This window comes from Suricata suricatta, chromosome 4 (assembly GCF_006229205.1).
Source record: "Suricata suricatta isolate VVHF042 chromosome 4, meerkat_22Aug2017_6uvM2_HiC, whole genome shotgun sequence".
Classification (NCBI taxonomy): Eukaryota; Metazoa; Chordata; class Mammalia; order Carnivora; family Herpestidae; genus Suricata; species Suricata suricatta.
In genome coordinates, this window is record NC_043703.1 from 58,211,119 (window position 1) to 58,227,356 (window position 16,238).

General features: G+C 34.8%; 2 long non-coding RNA genes across 3 annotated transcripts in view; one reads left to right on the top strand and one right to left on the bottom strand.

Moving 5' to 3' along the window:
* LOC115289529 overlaps window positions 1-16,238 on the bottom strand; it is a 45,396-nt gene that overhangs the window by 25,192 nt on the left and 3,966 nt on the right. The gene's annotated exons all lie outside the window — the stretch shown is intronic.
* LOC115289530 overlaps window positions 1-16,238 on the top strand; it is a 42,216-nt gene that overhangs the window by 24,234 nt on the left and 1,744 nt on the right. The window contains exons 4-6 of one of the 2 annotated variants that reach the window (XR_003907665.1): window positions 4,640-4,749; window positions 5,096-5,188; window positions 13,492-13,554. This is a non-coding gene — a long non-coding RNA (uncharacterized LOC115289530). Of the gene's footprint in view, window positions 1-4,639; window positions 4,750-5,095; window positions 5,189-13,491; window positions 13,693-16,238 lie in introns of those variants that run through there. The other variant, XR_003907666.1, reaches the window with a different exon arrangement.

Here is a 16,238-nt window from a genome sequence, read left to right on the forward strand (position 1 = left end):
CTTTTGGTTCCCTTGCCTCTGGAGATCTGTCGAATAGGAAATTGCTGCAGCTGAGGTCGAGGAGGTTGTTTCCTGCTTTCTCCTCTAGGTGAAACTTCTTTAAAGGTGAGTTTATATTTATGAGGTTCCATAGCCAAGATTTGCTTTGGGAATGGAAATTGACATTGACCCTGACAGTTTCACATAAAACAAACTCCAGGGGTGCTTGGGTGCCTCAGTCAGTTAAGCGTACAACTTCAGCTCAGGTCATGCTCTCACAGTCCCTGGGTTTGGGCCCCATGTTGGACTCTGTGCTGACAGCTCAGAGCCTGGAGCCTGCTTCAGATTCTGTGTCTCCCTCTCTCTGTCCCTCCCCTGCTTGCACTCTGTCTCTCTCTCTCAAAAATAAACATTAAAACAATTTTTTAAACCTCCAAATATAACTTTTAAATAGTTTGAATGACTTGTTCTAATGTATGTATATTTTATGTCCTATGTTTTTTGAAGCCATAGCCTTTATACAAAGGTACGCGGTCAAAGAAAACTTGCAGATACTTATCTTGTTTGTTTTATCGTAAGGTACATAATGTGTATAAACTGGCTAGGAGGATATTCAGTTAAAAATTCAGGACTTCCAAGGGGTGCATGGGTGTTTCAGTTGGCTCAGGTCATGATCTCAAGGTTCACAAGTCGGAACCCTCCATTATGCTGTCTGCTGTCAGCAGGGAGCCTGCTTCAGATCCTCTGTCCCCTCCTCTCTCTGCCTCTTCCTTGCTCCCACTCTCTCTCTCTCAAAAAATAAATTTAAAAAAATTTCAGAAATTCCAATGAGATAATCCAGTAAGAATAAATCTTTTAATTTTATTCATTCATTTTATTATACTCACTAAGGGATCAGTCAAAACAAAGAATTTATATATATAAATATTTATTGAGGAGGCGGGGAGGGGCAGAGAGAGAGGGAGACACAGAATCTGAAGCAGGTTCCAGGCTCCGAGCTGTCAGCACAGAGCCCAACATGGGGCTCAAAATCACAGAACCATGAGATCATGACCTGAAGCGAAGTCATATGCTTAACCAACTGAGACACCCAGGCACCCCTCGAAGAACTGATATTTAATAAAGGACAGCTTTATCTGACTTAAAGGAGTTCCAAAGATAGATCACCTTCTTTGAAATTGCTTTGAAACTGATACCTCATTTTACAAAGTTCATACATAGCCATTTGATGTTAACTCCATTTCCTCATTAGTCCATTGAGTTTCATCAATTTCAGTATGATGATGACTTTGACATGTACAGTAACAGGCCCAATAGCTGCTCAAGAAAGCTTGAGTCCTCTATCTTCTGGCAACATCCCATTTAGATCTGACATTAAGTTCATTTTTTTTCTTTCAAGCTATTTCTTCTAAATTTCTTAGCTATTCTTGTTGACAACACACATTTTTGGAAGTTCAGACTTAAAATCTTATGTTCATTTCTTTATTTTCTTATCCTCCCATAGGTAAACAAGTGCTAAACTTACTACTTCTTATAGTTTCTTCTTATATACTTCAGACCTGTATATTTTAAAACTGCCCATTTAATCCAAAGCTCTTAAGTGTTTATATTCTAAGCTCTTCTATTATACTGCATTGCATTACATTGCCTTGCTTTGTATTGCATTATAGCCTCTTGGTATTTTCCCTAGTCCCCATCCTGTCTTACCCCTTTTCCCAGTAGCTTATACAAAACATAAAATGCTTTCATCAAACACTTGGTAAAGAAGTATTGCTAGGTGAATAAGGAACACTTGATTGACTAAAAACAAGGGGGAATTTAAATAGAATCTCCTTTCCTTTCAGTGATTCCACCTAGAAGGAAAGAAGCAGAGCAGAACCTTAAGGAATTGAATCACAGCCTAGACATCTACTGAATGGGAGAGTGTTGCTAGGAAGACACTGATTATATATAATAACCATGGAAAGAGAAAAGGAGACATAAAATTCAACTTTTTGCTTTCTTTCCCTTTTTGCTTTTCACACTCTTCAGTTGGGAATCTTTACATGTGCAGTATTTATTTTGTTTGTGTTATCCTGGTCATTATAAAGTTATCTAGGAGGCTAGGAGAGCTGACCAACAGAAGGGCAAAAAGCAGTCTATTCTGACTGCAGTGACCAAAGGAGTTCAATTCATACCAAACATCTTTCTCCCATTTAGAAAACATCCTAGGGGCGTGTGGGTGGCTCTGGTTAAACGGCCAACTTCAGGTCAGGTTCATAGGTTCGAGCCCGGCATGGGTCTCTGTGCTGACAGCTCAGAGCCTGGAGCCTGCTTCTGATTCTATCTCCCTCTCTCTCTGATCCTCCACTGCTCACACTCTGTGTCTCTCTCAAAAATAAATAAATGTTAAAAAAAAAAAACATCCTAGCATTTAAGGTCTTCTACTATAAGCCCATTACTAGTTCTTTCCCTTTCTCTTTCATTTCTCTCTACTCTCATACTTGTATTGTCTGTTCCTCTTCAATGATCATGCTTGGGAGATGAAATTCCTGTGCCTGCTCTGCAGTAGTTTTCTGGATTGCTCTATCCCCAGTGCCGTCAACAGTGCCTAGCACATGGCACATAATGAGAACTCAATAAGTATTTGATGAATGAATGGTTATCTTGTCTCTCTGGCAATCCAAATCCGTTACCACTTTAAAAACTCTACATGAAATTTGCCTTTTCCAGTGAACTTCTGTTCATTATCAATCTAGTTTTAAATCACTTCATTTTCCACCCCTTAGCAATTATTTATAGTCTGCATTTGATTAATATACTACTATGTTTCTTCTCAAACATTCCCACATCCTTTTTACATGGTATATTTTCAATTAAAGTACATCAAGGTTTATATGTTGTATATGCTACTCAACAGTGCCTCATGTACTGTAGAAAGCTAGACACTCAATAGATGAACAGGCTACCTCCCCTTAAGACATTGTCTAGATCATTGTGATCTTCCTTGAAAGAGAGTTTAGATATATATGTTAGTTCTATGTTTTACTATTTCACTATATATTGTGTGACTAAGTAAAATCATTTCTTTAGTCCTTAGTTTAAGAATAAATTAAGAAACTGTTTCCAAAGCAAAAACATTTTAAAGTTACAGAAGAATCTACATGTCGGTACCTTTCTCTAGAAATACTTAATGTAATATAAAAGTTCTAGCTGGTCAGGGCCCCTGGGTGGCTCAGTTGGTTAAGCATCTGACTTTAGCTCAGGTCATGATCTCATGGTTCATGAGTTTGAGTCCCACATTGGGCTCGCTGCTGTCAGCACAGAGCCTGCTTTGGATTCTCGTCCCCCCCCGCCCCTCCCCTACTTGCACTCTCTCTCTGTCTCTCTCAAAATAAATAAGTAAACTTAAAAAAAAAAGTTCTGCATTGGTCCATTTGAATCTTGTAATTTCCATAGAGATGTCCATGCTGCAAAGAAACTGAAAGTGTTACGTAGAAAATATCACCAACTCTAAAAAGACCCCTAAGGTCTTCATTGAGAAGAACCAGAGATAATATCCTGATTTTTGGAGTACTCAAGCGACTCCTTAGTTGTCTCATGAAGGAATTAATGTAGGGGAACACATTCAAGGAATTGCTGAGGTGTCAGAATAAGAATGTAGAAAGTGAAGTGATGAATCACAGGGTTCTCCTCCTGAAACAAATACTACACTGTATGCTACCTAACTTGAATTTAAATAAATTAAAAAAACAAAACAATATAACTTAAAAAAAGAAAGTACAAAGTTTAAGAGTATTTTCTTTAATGGATTTTTAGAGTTAAATTAAGATTCATACATTCTCTGGCCTCTTTCTCCATCGACACTGTCTTCTGGCAATAATAAATTTGGGCAACCTATATAAAAAAGCAATTTCTAAGGATGCCAAACTAGTAGTAGTTTCTGGATCATTCCCATTTCCTACTCTGTAAAAGAGGGTTAATCAGACATTAACATGAAAATATGGGGGGAAGAAAAATATCAAACCATAGAATTGTTTTAGTTCTACTGACATTTATATATCACACTTCCTGTTTATGATTTCAGAAGTGCAGCCATGCAGTGCTTCTATTAAAATCTGAGTGATTAAGAACAGTTTCAGGGTTACAATGACAACTTATCCAAAGGAAAAGAAAATTCACTAAACTTATTATTGCCTTCATTTGTGGAATTGCTATCTTTGTTCTATAAAAACTTAAATATTTTTCAAACATCATTTACTAATAGTATAGTTAAAGGGGACCTTGGTGGTCTTGTGTACCTAAAACAAGTAATTAGACATGAGTCTTAGTTCTGAATTTGACTAATTAATGGAATAGGAAAACCAAGCCAACCTCCAATTAATATAAGCATATAGATAGATACCTATATATCTGTAGGTATGTATAGGTGCATGTGTGTGTTTATATATGTGTGTGTGTGTGTGTGTGTGTGTGTGTGTGTGTGTGTATGTAATACTTGCAAAAATTTGCTTTTTATCCTCCTTTTTAGATTTCAGTTGCCAACTGGTTACTGTTACACATTAATTAACAGTCCTACGTGCAGGCGGGAGTGCAATTCTTAAATAATGCCCCTTTCTTTCCCTATTAATTTGTTCTGTCTGAAGCATAATCATGTGTTTATTTTTTGATGTCTTTTCAGATTTTGTGTATGGAGGAGTGTGTGTGCACAGAGAGAGGGAGCACCTAAGTGAGCAATAACACTCAGCTAGATATCCAAATCCATGCTCTCATTTCTTGTTGGCCACACAGGTAAACTTATTCCCAGCCTCCCTTGCAGTTAGGTGTGGGCATGTGACCAAGTTAGAGCAATGGAATACGAACAGCAGTTCTATGCACTGTTTTTGAGCCTACTAAAAACACTCCCCTTTAACAGACCATCATATACAAGACCTCCTGGAAGGCTTTGGAAGTTTGGTACTGAAAGCCTAGGTACTGGAAAACCTTGGAAACTAAGTACTGAACTACTTGTCTATTTTAGCAAGAAACTTGTTTATTATAGCAAATATAATTTGAGCCATTATACATTTTGGGGTTGAACTGTTATGGCAATTAGTCTACCCCTAATAAATGTAATATATAAAACTTATATTTGCAGTGTCCCAATGATGCACAACTTCAGAAGGCAGGCACTATTTACATTGTAATGCATGTAAATGGCGTTTCCTGAAGCAGGATTAAGAAGCTACAGGTATGTATACACATGGAGATATACATATATGTATATATGTATGTATACATATGGATATATATGTGTGTGTGCACACGTGCACACACACACACACACACATACACACAAATCTTCACTTCAGTAATTATGCAACAATGTAGTTCTGCCAAACTAATACCAACTTTTCTCTTGGGTTTTACTGCACACAGGCATCAATTTGTATAAAGGCACTTCTTTTCTGTGTCTGTACTAATAGTTTAAGGTGTAGTGGATTATCCAACAAGAATCCTATGGAGGAAAGTATACTTAGAATGCAAATCAGATCCCTTTCTTAGATTTGTACAACTGTTACTATATAACGTTCTTATAACCTAATGCCCTCTGGTATGCATTAGGCTCAAAGAGAGTGTTAGGACCCCCTGCCAACCCTAACCCACCCCAAGCGTACTGCTACGAGTAACAAAAACTTTTCTGGTTTATTTTTCTCATTTGTAAGATGAGGGTTGGGTTGTGTAACCCCAAAGACCCTGTCACTAAAATTCTATTGATTACTATAATGTCCATAGCTATCAGTAGAAATAATTGTTAATGTGAGTATTCCTTTAGATTCCAAATTGATTCTATAGAGATCATTAATAGTAACTTGAAGTTTTTAAAAAAGATATTTAACTTGTACCAGTTCACAATCAAAGAGGCACAACAGAGTTTTCACTCTTCTCCTAAACAAAAGTGTGTTTAACTCAGAATATTTTTTGGGGTAATTTTAAAGCACCTCTCTGATTCCTTTGCTCATGGGCAGAGAAGTACCAGTGCTAATGCAGAATGTGATATATATTGAAAAATGTACCATATTGCAAAAAAAGTAAAAAACTAAATAGCAGAATTTAATAGTTACAACCTTAAATTTTATTTCTCTTAATTGTGTATGTATGCTTTAATGTTTCAGTGTAGTAATCATTAATATTATAGCAAGTTCAGAATCATGGCAATATCACCAAAGTCATAGTTACCTTTGTCATAGTTAACACACTAAATCACATTTTTGATGTAGCTAAAGAAATGAATCTTTGCATATTTGTCTGCTTTTAATCTCATGGATTTCAGTTTTGCTTAAAGCTAAAATATACATCATCCAGACTTGATGCAGGCATGGGATTGGCTTTAATTCACATTCTTTAACTGCAGGAGAACTGCAGAAATATGGACCTCACTCAGGGATGATACTGTTTTAGAAAGGAGAAAGAACAGGCTCTATAACATTGTCCAAAGTGGAGTTTTTTTAATTAACAGAAAGCCATGTATAGGCTGGAATAGATAAGAAGGAATCACAGTGATTTTTTTTTCCACACAAAAGGAATAAAACGAGAAAGCCTATCATAGTATTTTGAGTACTAGTAGACAAATATAGATTCTAAAATATCGTTTACAATACTGCAGAAACTGGGGAAAAAATCTTCAGAGAGAGGGCACGGATAAATATGTTTTGGTATATCCATATGTTGGAATGCTATGCAGATATTAAAAACATGTTTTAAAAATATTTAATAATATGAAAAATGTTCATTATAAACTATAAATCCTTTATTCTTATTAAACAGGATTTCTTTCTAACCTCTCACTCTTTCTCATGTCATTTCCTCTCTATCCTCAGGATAAATAGGAGCATAATGGAAGAAATGTTTAACAGATAGAAGCATAGATAGTGAATTTTAAAGCCTGAAGTGATTTTAGAGATCATTTAGTTTAAATCCATCAATTTGCAAAAGAAATGGACACTCTCAGAAATGAAATGTCTCACCTAAGGTTTCAATTCCTTTATTATTATCATTTGCTAAAACTTAGGATTTCTTACTCCCCAAATTTGGAAAGTTTTACTTTCTACTACAACATGCTACATTAGAGATTGGGTCAGACCAGAGTAAAGAGAGTAATAAAGGGAAGACCAAATTCTAGATATCCTAGTCTATCCTTCCATTTGGAGGGGCAAGTACTAGGTACAAGAAGATGACAATGACCAGTCTTAGAAGAGCTGTAGGGTATCTGGATGTAGAGATACCTATATTTCCTCATAATTCTAAATCTTTAATGTTTTTCTGAATACAACTTTAAAAATTCTTGGGGTAGAACCCAAATAATTTCTTTTTCTCACTTAAGTAATGTTGGTAATAGAAGTGACTAGATTACAGTTTAGGACTATTTTAGGACTGTTATTTATTCATTTGCTTTTGTCTGTCCAGAAGGACAGGCTGGAGTCAATTGACTCCAGTGCCTAGCAAATGTTTGACACACAAAAGACGTTCAATAAGAATTTGGTAAGTGAATTAAGAAAGCAGTAGTCCTTTATTTACGTAGACTAGATTTCTTCTGGGTATTTTTCTCGAGTTTTGCAATCCCTTCAACCAGTCGAAATAAGTTTTAGAATTAGGTAAACCTGCTCTGTTCATATGCTCTGTATTTCAGTCTAGCACAGTAGAACTGTTTTGTAATATTAATTTAGGTGCTGTGAAAACTCTTGTGCCAAGTTTGCTTAGTTGGGAATGATGCTGGCCTGCAATTTTATTTAGATTTCTATCCACAGATGAATGTATACATTTATACCATGAATTAGTGATATACCTGTGATGTACAAAGTCACAAGGCAACACTGTTGGGTGAGCATATTTGAAAATAGGAGAAAAGAGATGGTGATGCCTTGAAAAATAGAAGCATTAGGTTGAAATAAGTATATATTTAAATTTACATCCTCAAATTAAGTGTAAGTTTTGAACCTGACAAAAACAAGTAGATATTTTGAAGAGTGGATTTTTCCTTAAAGGTAAGATATTAAAACCAAAATACCAAACCTAAACTTAAATATTGATCTCAATTTTATTTTTTAAAATTAAAAAAAAATGTGTATTTTGGGGTGGGGAGGAGGAGAGAGAGGGAGACACAGAATCAAAGTAGGCTCCAGGCTCTGAAGTGTCAGCACAGAGCACAATGCGGGATTGGAACTCATGAACTGTGAGATTATGAAGTCAGACACAACCGACTGAGCCACCCAGGTGCCCTAATCTCAATTTTAAAAGGTACCCCACATAAACTTTTTTCCCTAGATTTATTTTCAATATGTGCACAGGAAATTAATGAAAAGAATTTTTTACAGCAAATGTTTTACCATATGAAGTTTAAAACTATTGGCCTTTTAGCTCACTTCTAGGAATTTATTTTAATTTAGGAAATAATCTGAACTGCTAAAACAGATTTAACATAAACAAGTTCACAGAAATATTACTTATAAGAAACTAAGGAAAATAGCTTAAATGACCACTTAAGGAAATACTACTCCAGGAACATTATGCAGCCATTGAAAATATTTTTGAAAGTTTTAAATAACTTGAGTAAACTTTTCTGATATAGTATTTGGAAAAAAGGCAGTGTACTCAAATAGTTTAAACTTCATAAACTTCAAAAACTACATGGAACTATGATAGTTCCTACTTCAATAATCAGTTGCCTATAAGTAAGATAATTATTGGTTATTTTTTCCTGCTGTCCTTTAAAAAAGATGTTTTCTTTACTTATGTTATTTAAACATACTTTCAAAATTTTCTTCACTTACATGTACTGCTTTTCTATCAGAAAGAGAAATCCACTACTTGTCAGAGATATGTGCTCATGTCTCAATGATATGTTTCCAGTATCATCACATGAATATAAATATTATTGAATAGAAAAGTTTGATAATATTTAAATCCAAATAATGGACTTTCCAAAAAAATACTGATACATATCCTATTACTGGTAAAATGATAATGGTTTAATATAATGTAGTAATGACTTTAACATAGCAGTCTCTCAGCATGTTTGTGGATGATAGAGATAAAGAGCACCTCAATTTACCAACTTCCTGGAATCTGTCAGTTAGCCAGTACCTTTCCCATCAAGAGTTTAATGATACAGTATAGTGTCAAAAAGCTGTTCATAAAATTGCTCTTAGTTTGTGTGGCACACTTTTGCAAACTATTATTTTGTCCTTAAAAAAGAATAGTCTCTTATGTGCTAATTTTTTAAAAAATGTTTATATTTGAGAGAGAAAGAATGTGAGTGGGGGAGGGGCAGAGAGAAAGGGGGAGACAGTAATCTGAAGCAGTCTCAGAGCACAGAGCCTACTGTGGGGCTCACTTTAAACTACTGAGCCTCCTAGGTTTCCCTCTTATGTGCTAATTTGTTAATATTTATTTATTTTGAGAAAGGAGGAGAACATGCATACACACACATGCATGGTGGATGGGCAGAGAGAGAGAGAGAGAGGCAGAGAAAGGATCGCAAACAGGTTCTACAGTTAGCATAGAGCCTGACACAGGGCTCCATCTCATGACCTGAGCTGAAATCAAGAGTCAGATGCTTAACCAACTGAACCACCCAGGTGCCCCGCTTATGTACTAAGTTTTTATGAACGCTGGAGAGAGAAAAATTTGTTCTTACCTTGTTTATTTTGGTCAGCTGTAAGCTTCAGGTAAGATTCTTTGATCTGACATCATCAGTAGAAAGGCTTCTTGTGGAAATAACTGGCAACTTACCTTATAGGCTTGTTTTAAGTTTAAAAAATTGTTTTAATGTTTTTTATTTATTTTTGAGAAAGAGACAGAAAGAGAGACAGCATGAGCAGGGGAGGATCAGAGAGAGAGGGAGACACAGAATCCAAAGACAGTCTCCAGGTTCTGAGCTAGCTGTCGGCACAGAGCCTGATGTGGGGCTTGAACCCATGAACTGCAAGATCATGCCTTGAGCCAAAGCCAGACACCCAACCGACTGAGCCACCCAGGTGCCCCTAGGCTTGTTATAAGTTTTAAAGATTATGTATGTAAAGTCCCTATCATAGTGCATTGCACACTGGCATTCAGTAAATGGTGGCTATTATAACAATATAAAATATTCCTATGACATCTTATTGTTATATTCCTATATATAGGGTGAGTTGAAAAAAATACAAATTCAAATCTATTTTAAAACATTTTTCTAGACTTCCATACAAAAATGGGGAGTAAGGGCAGAGCACAAAATTTCCCTCTCCAAATATCTTACAATTCAGGAAAAACAAACAACAGTAAAAACTCCTTTAAAAACAAAAAGAAAATGTCCACAACCTAAGCCAATGAGGGCCAAAATAATACTATTATTTCAAGACAAATATATTTGGAATATCAAGAAATGAAATATGGCTGGAAATCAGATTCTCAACAAAAGGCAAGACTGGCAGTCCCAGCACATTCCCCAAGTCAATTCATTCTTCTTTTCTCCGGATGATTATGCCTCATCTTTGAAAAGAGATGATATAAACAATCTGAAAATGATATATTGTTTATCTAGTACTAGGGGTAGTAGCTGCTTCCTGAAGTTACTCTTATTTCACTGCTCCCTTTTTTGCATTTTCAGTTCTAGAGCACCTATCTGACCAGTTCTTTATGCTCAGTATTGCTGTTGAAATTCTTAGCAGTAACAAGAACAACTCCTTTGAAGCATACATCACTTCCCTGCTCCTCATCACACTTAGAACAAAATTCAATCTCATGACTAGGGCCTCCGGCCCTTTTTGTGACCTGGCCTCTCCATTTCTCTAGTCTCCTCTCTCACCACTTTCTGGCTCTAATTTGGCTCTAATCATTCTGTCTTGAACACACCATTTTCCCACTCACAGGGCCTTTGTACTTACTCTTTTCTACATCTGGATTGCCCAGCTTTTCGCCTGACTTACCACCTCACTTCATTCAGATCTATTCTCAGATGTCATGTTAAAAAGGCCTGCTCTCATGCTGTATCTAAAATGCACAGTTCCTTTCCCCATCCCTCCAGTTTCTTACCTGGTATTCTTATTACTACCTGACACTGTTTTATTTCTCCCTCCCTTATCCTTAACTAAAAGCTCTTCATCAATGTAGGAATATGTTCTTATTTTCCACTAGTGTGGGCACTCAATAAATTCTTGTTGATAAATGAATTTAATAAATTGCAGTCAATGTAGAAGAAAAGCAGAACAAAGTAATTGCGAAGAAGATATATGGAAGTGGGACAAAGATAACGTAATAAAGCCTGATTTATCCCCCTGAGTACATAATGCAACAGGTGAATCAGAAAAAGCTATAAAGATGTGACAGATGAGAATTTATACAAAATAACAAATGAACTGAACCTGCAGAAAAATAATGGACACATAATATTCAATATTGAGGCATTTGCTGGTTAAGCTACTAACCATAAGGAATGAAGGAAAAACTTTTCAGACCTTCAGGCAGAAAACTAAATAACTTATCAAGAGGGAGGAAATCATGCTGGCCCTAGACTTCCTCTAAGCAATATTCAAAGTCAGGAAACAAAGGAAAAATGTCTGCACAGTTTTAAGATAAAGCCAGCATGACCCCAAACTATCATATCTAAATAAGTGTCATTTGAGAATTGATGAAAAAAGGCAAACACAAGCATCCATGGATCCATGTAGAGAAAAACCCCAAAATTGCTTAGCAAAGAGCAGATAACTGATGAATCAAAATTCAGTAACTAAGGTATTGAGAATCAAGGCATGTTGTGAGCACTGGATTAAAATGCAAATCAAGACCAAATGATCAAAAAAATTAGGTTATAAAACAGAAACATTAAAACCTCAACTTTGTAAAAATAATGATATAATGATGTAAAAATATTTTTTTCATAGCAGAGTCTTAGCATTTCTAAATTTGAAACATATAAATAAAAAAGTCTCCAAGCTCTTTTTTAAACCTCAGATATTTTAGGAAATAAAATCTCTTTTTTAAACCTCAGATATTTTAGGAAATAAAATGTTTAGAAACATTTTTCCAAAAATTCAGCAATTCCTTCAGTTTATCTTACCACTACCAAATTAAAAATTTTAATTTAATACTTTTAGCTTAAATGTGAAGTACATGTTCTGATCTTAAATAGATTATCTTATTTGTATAAATACATAGAAATATACCTCACATGATATTCATTTAAAATTGATAGTAAAATCTGGGATCTGATATTTAAAAACTTTCCTGTAACTTTCTATACTATTTAAATTATTTATAAGTAAACATCTACTATTTTTATGAAACCAATAGATACCCTATTATCCACAACAATGTGAAAATACTGCTGAACTATACATTTAAAAATGGTTAAGGTGGTAAATTTTAATTGCTGTGTTTTTAACCACAATTAAAAATAAAAATTTTTAAATAGTATTACAAAACTCATAAGATAGATCCAGTCATTATAGCTTTACAGATGGGTTATGACTATGCTAAAGTTTAAAAAAAATTTTTTTTATGTCTTTTATTTATTTTTGAGGGACAGAGGGAGACAGCGCGAGCAGGGGAGGGTCAGAGAGAGAGGGAGACACAGAATCCGAAGCAAGCTCCACGCTCTGAGCTAGCTGTCAGCACAGAGCCCGACGCGGGGCTCGAACCCACAACTGTGAGATCATGACCTGAGCCAAAGTCAGAGGCTTAACTGACTGAGCCACCCAGGCGCCTCTATGCTAAATTTTTCTTAAATCAACTTTTCCACCAAAGGTTATCGCTCAAATTATACATTCACATAATACTCTGTATTTGCCGCCTATACCTTATCTAATTTAATTTTAGGAAGCAGACATTGTTATAAGAATGTAAAATGAAAAATACTTATAAAGAGAAATATGTTGTGATAGTTTATTAAATATCCTCATGTTATATAAGAATGTTAATGTCTTTTGATTTACATATTTCAGAGGAAATATTTTATTTTATTTTATTATTTTTTAAAATAATTTATTGTCAAATTGGTTTCCATACAACACCCAGTGCTCTTCCCCACAAGTGCCCTCCTCCATCACCACCACCTCCCTTCTCCCCCTTCCCCTTCAACCCTCAATTAGTTTTCAGTATTCAATAGTCTCTCAAGTTTTGTGTCCCTCTCTCCCCTCTGGAGGAAATATTTTAATGATTTTTTCTGATAAAATAATTTGTGCTCATTTTAGAAAATATGAAAAAGAAAAATTACCATAACCACATATAATGCACTTTGCTATATTTTTACCCATCATTTTACTATGCATATAAATACATTTTCAAATAAATAAGAAATAATTTTATAGCCTAAAAAATTGAACTGTACATTAAATTAAATATTAGTATTTTTCTGCATTAAGTACTTTTAGTAATTGCCTAATATTCCATTAGATTGATGTACACATGGTTCATTTAACCACTCCCTTTACTGTTGAATCGTCAGATTGTTCCCTCTGTATAGATGCTGTATTGAATATATATAAATCTTTGACTTTGATTTGATTATTTCTTTAGGATTGGTTCCTGGAAGTGGAACTACTATATCAAAGCTTTGGACATTTTTAAGACCCCAGAAAGGTAATATGGTAATAAATGCAATTGTAAATTTTAACACATTCTTAGCAACACTAGTTGTTAACATTTATTTTTGTTCTTTGTCAATCTGATGGGAAGACTCATTGTGCAATTTGATAAAATTGCAGTTTTGCTCCTATACTCATATTAATAACTTTACTACCTCTAGGACCTAATATTCTCTGTCTCTTCCATGATGCTTACTCAGCTGGTGAAGACCTGTATTTTTTATTGACTTTGGCAGTATTTCTTTTAAAATAAATTTTATTTTGAACACATAGAAAAGTGAAGAAAAATAGCATAAGGATCTACATTTATTTTACTTAGTAAAAAAAAGTAAGATTGTATTTAATTATTAATGTAGTGTTAAATAGAATATTACTATATAAGCTAGCAATATCATATTTTATTTTTTGAATTTCTTTATTGAAATCATACCGAATTTATTGCTTAATGTGCCATTTCACTATAGCACTTTTCAAAATGCTTCCTAAATGCGTAGTTCATAAGATTAAGGAAAACATTCACTAGATAACTACTTTGAAATAATTGCCCCAACCCTGCTTTCATTCACAATGCCTAGAAATAGACTTACCTACTTCAGTTTTCTTTCATATTATCATTACTATGAAGTCATTCTATAGATAGGGTAAGAAGCATTCTGGCATGCAGAAAAATAGCATCTGCACAACTATATGGCACAGTTTGGTTGGGGCTGTTCCTCCTTCAGAACTTCATTACGTAATTTGGAAGTGTTTACTTAAGCTCCTTTGGGCTGCCTCCATGGTAGCTATGAAGTCACATAATTAGGAACAGTTTGGGGCCTGATAACAAAGTCTATCAGTTTAACGTGAACATGGTGTCATTTTTTTTTTTTAATCATTGCCATGTAAGAAACTTTAAAAACAGAAATATACTTAATTCATTTTATTTTTTAAAACAAGTATGCTTCTTCAAAAATCATTAAGAAATACACAAAAGAAAGAGTTTACAAATGTATGTTTGCTCATTATCTAGATGTACTTATTTTAAAATCTGTATTTTATACTATGAATTCAGTGTGATTTTCACTCAGTACAACTATAAATAATTATGCAAAATTACCAAAATATTTAGAGGTACTAGACAGCCTTTAGGAGAGTATAAGTTATTAAAATTCTATTTCTAAACCAAGAAACCACTATTTCTATCTTTAAGTCATAAAGAAGTCTTTCTAAGAGAACGTCAAAAATGTATAAATTATAATATCAGCTTTAGGAGAATTTAAAAAGATACCAGGTTATAAGAAAAGATTATTTTATCTTGATTAATCAAAGAAAGGTAGTATTTTCAGTTCCTTAGAGACTCTTGAGCTCCCTTTACCAACCAAATAACTAGGTGTACTGGTTTTAAAGAAAAATATTGCAGTATGTGTTGTAAACATGGAAGAAGAGTCATTTAAATTTTGTATTGTAATAATCAATGTTCATGTTCAAGGCAACATGAACATTCTTAGAATGCCTAAAATCTCAATCATCCCTTTAGAATTACTGATTTTATGAATAAACAAGTCTAAGTCTAGATCCTGTTATCTAAAAGCATACAGACCTCTTCAAGAAATGTCATTTTAATTATATAACATGAATTTATTATAAAATTACTTGTTGGAATAATCTCCATATATTTTACTTTTTAACTTTGAGAAGTTAAACTGATGGCCTTGCCAATCAGCACAAAGTCAGGGATAATTCAGGGAAGGAACAGAGAAGAACCTTTAAGACCTGGTCATCACTCTGGAGGTATAGCGGTTGTAGGGGTCCTACGTGGATTAGGAGAGAGGGGTGTCTGGGTATACAAGGGGGAGTGAGGAGGATGGTCAAGAGTGAGAAGAGGGGAAGGTAATGAGTCAAACTGCCTACTCAGAATGGTTTAGGATTAGCTTAGCTTAACAATGAGATGTGTTTTTATGTTTATTTATTTTGAGAGAGTGCACATGTGCATATGGTATGATCAGGAGAGGGGTGGAGAAAGAGAGGGAGATAGAGAATCCCAAGCAGGTTCTGCACTGTGAAGGTGGAACCCAGTGTAGGGCTCTATCTCATGAACCATGAGATCATGATCAGAGCTGAAATCAAGTCAGACACTGAATCCACTGAGCTACCCAGGTGCCTCTGAAATATTTGGGCTTTTATATGTCATTTTGATATCAAAAGAGGATGATTGTTTGATTTCTTATGTTTAAGTACTTTTAATATACAACATATTGTTTATAAATCTATTTATCTGAAGTTAATATGTGTGGTGATTTTAAACTAAATATTGCAAATTCTTTGATGCTCCTTCATTAAAGGATCAGAGTCTAATTCCCCTCTTTAGAATATGGATGGCATTAGTGATTTTTCTCTAACAAACAATGTGATGGATATGATGCTGCATGACTAGATTAGGTCATACAGCTTTATCTGGCTCTCAGTCTTGGGACACTTGGAACCCAGCAACCCTGTTGTGAGAAAGCCAAAAACAGAAGGCAGGCCATTGTGTAGGTGTTCTGACCTGGTAGTCCCAGCTAAGATCTCAGTTATCAGTGAGTACTAGTCACTAGACGTGTAAGTATAGAAGCTTTCAAATGATACAAACCTCTAGCCTATGAGCTGCCCCAGATGAGGCCAGGTGCACTGGAAACAAGCTACTCTGCAGAGCACTACCCA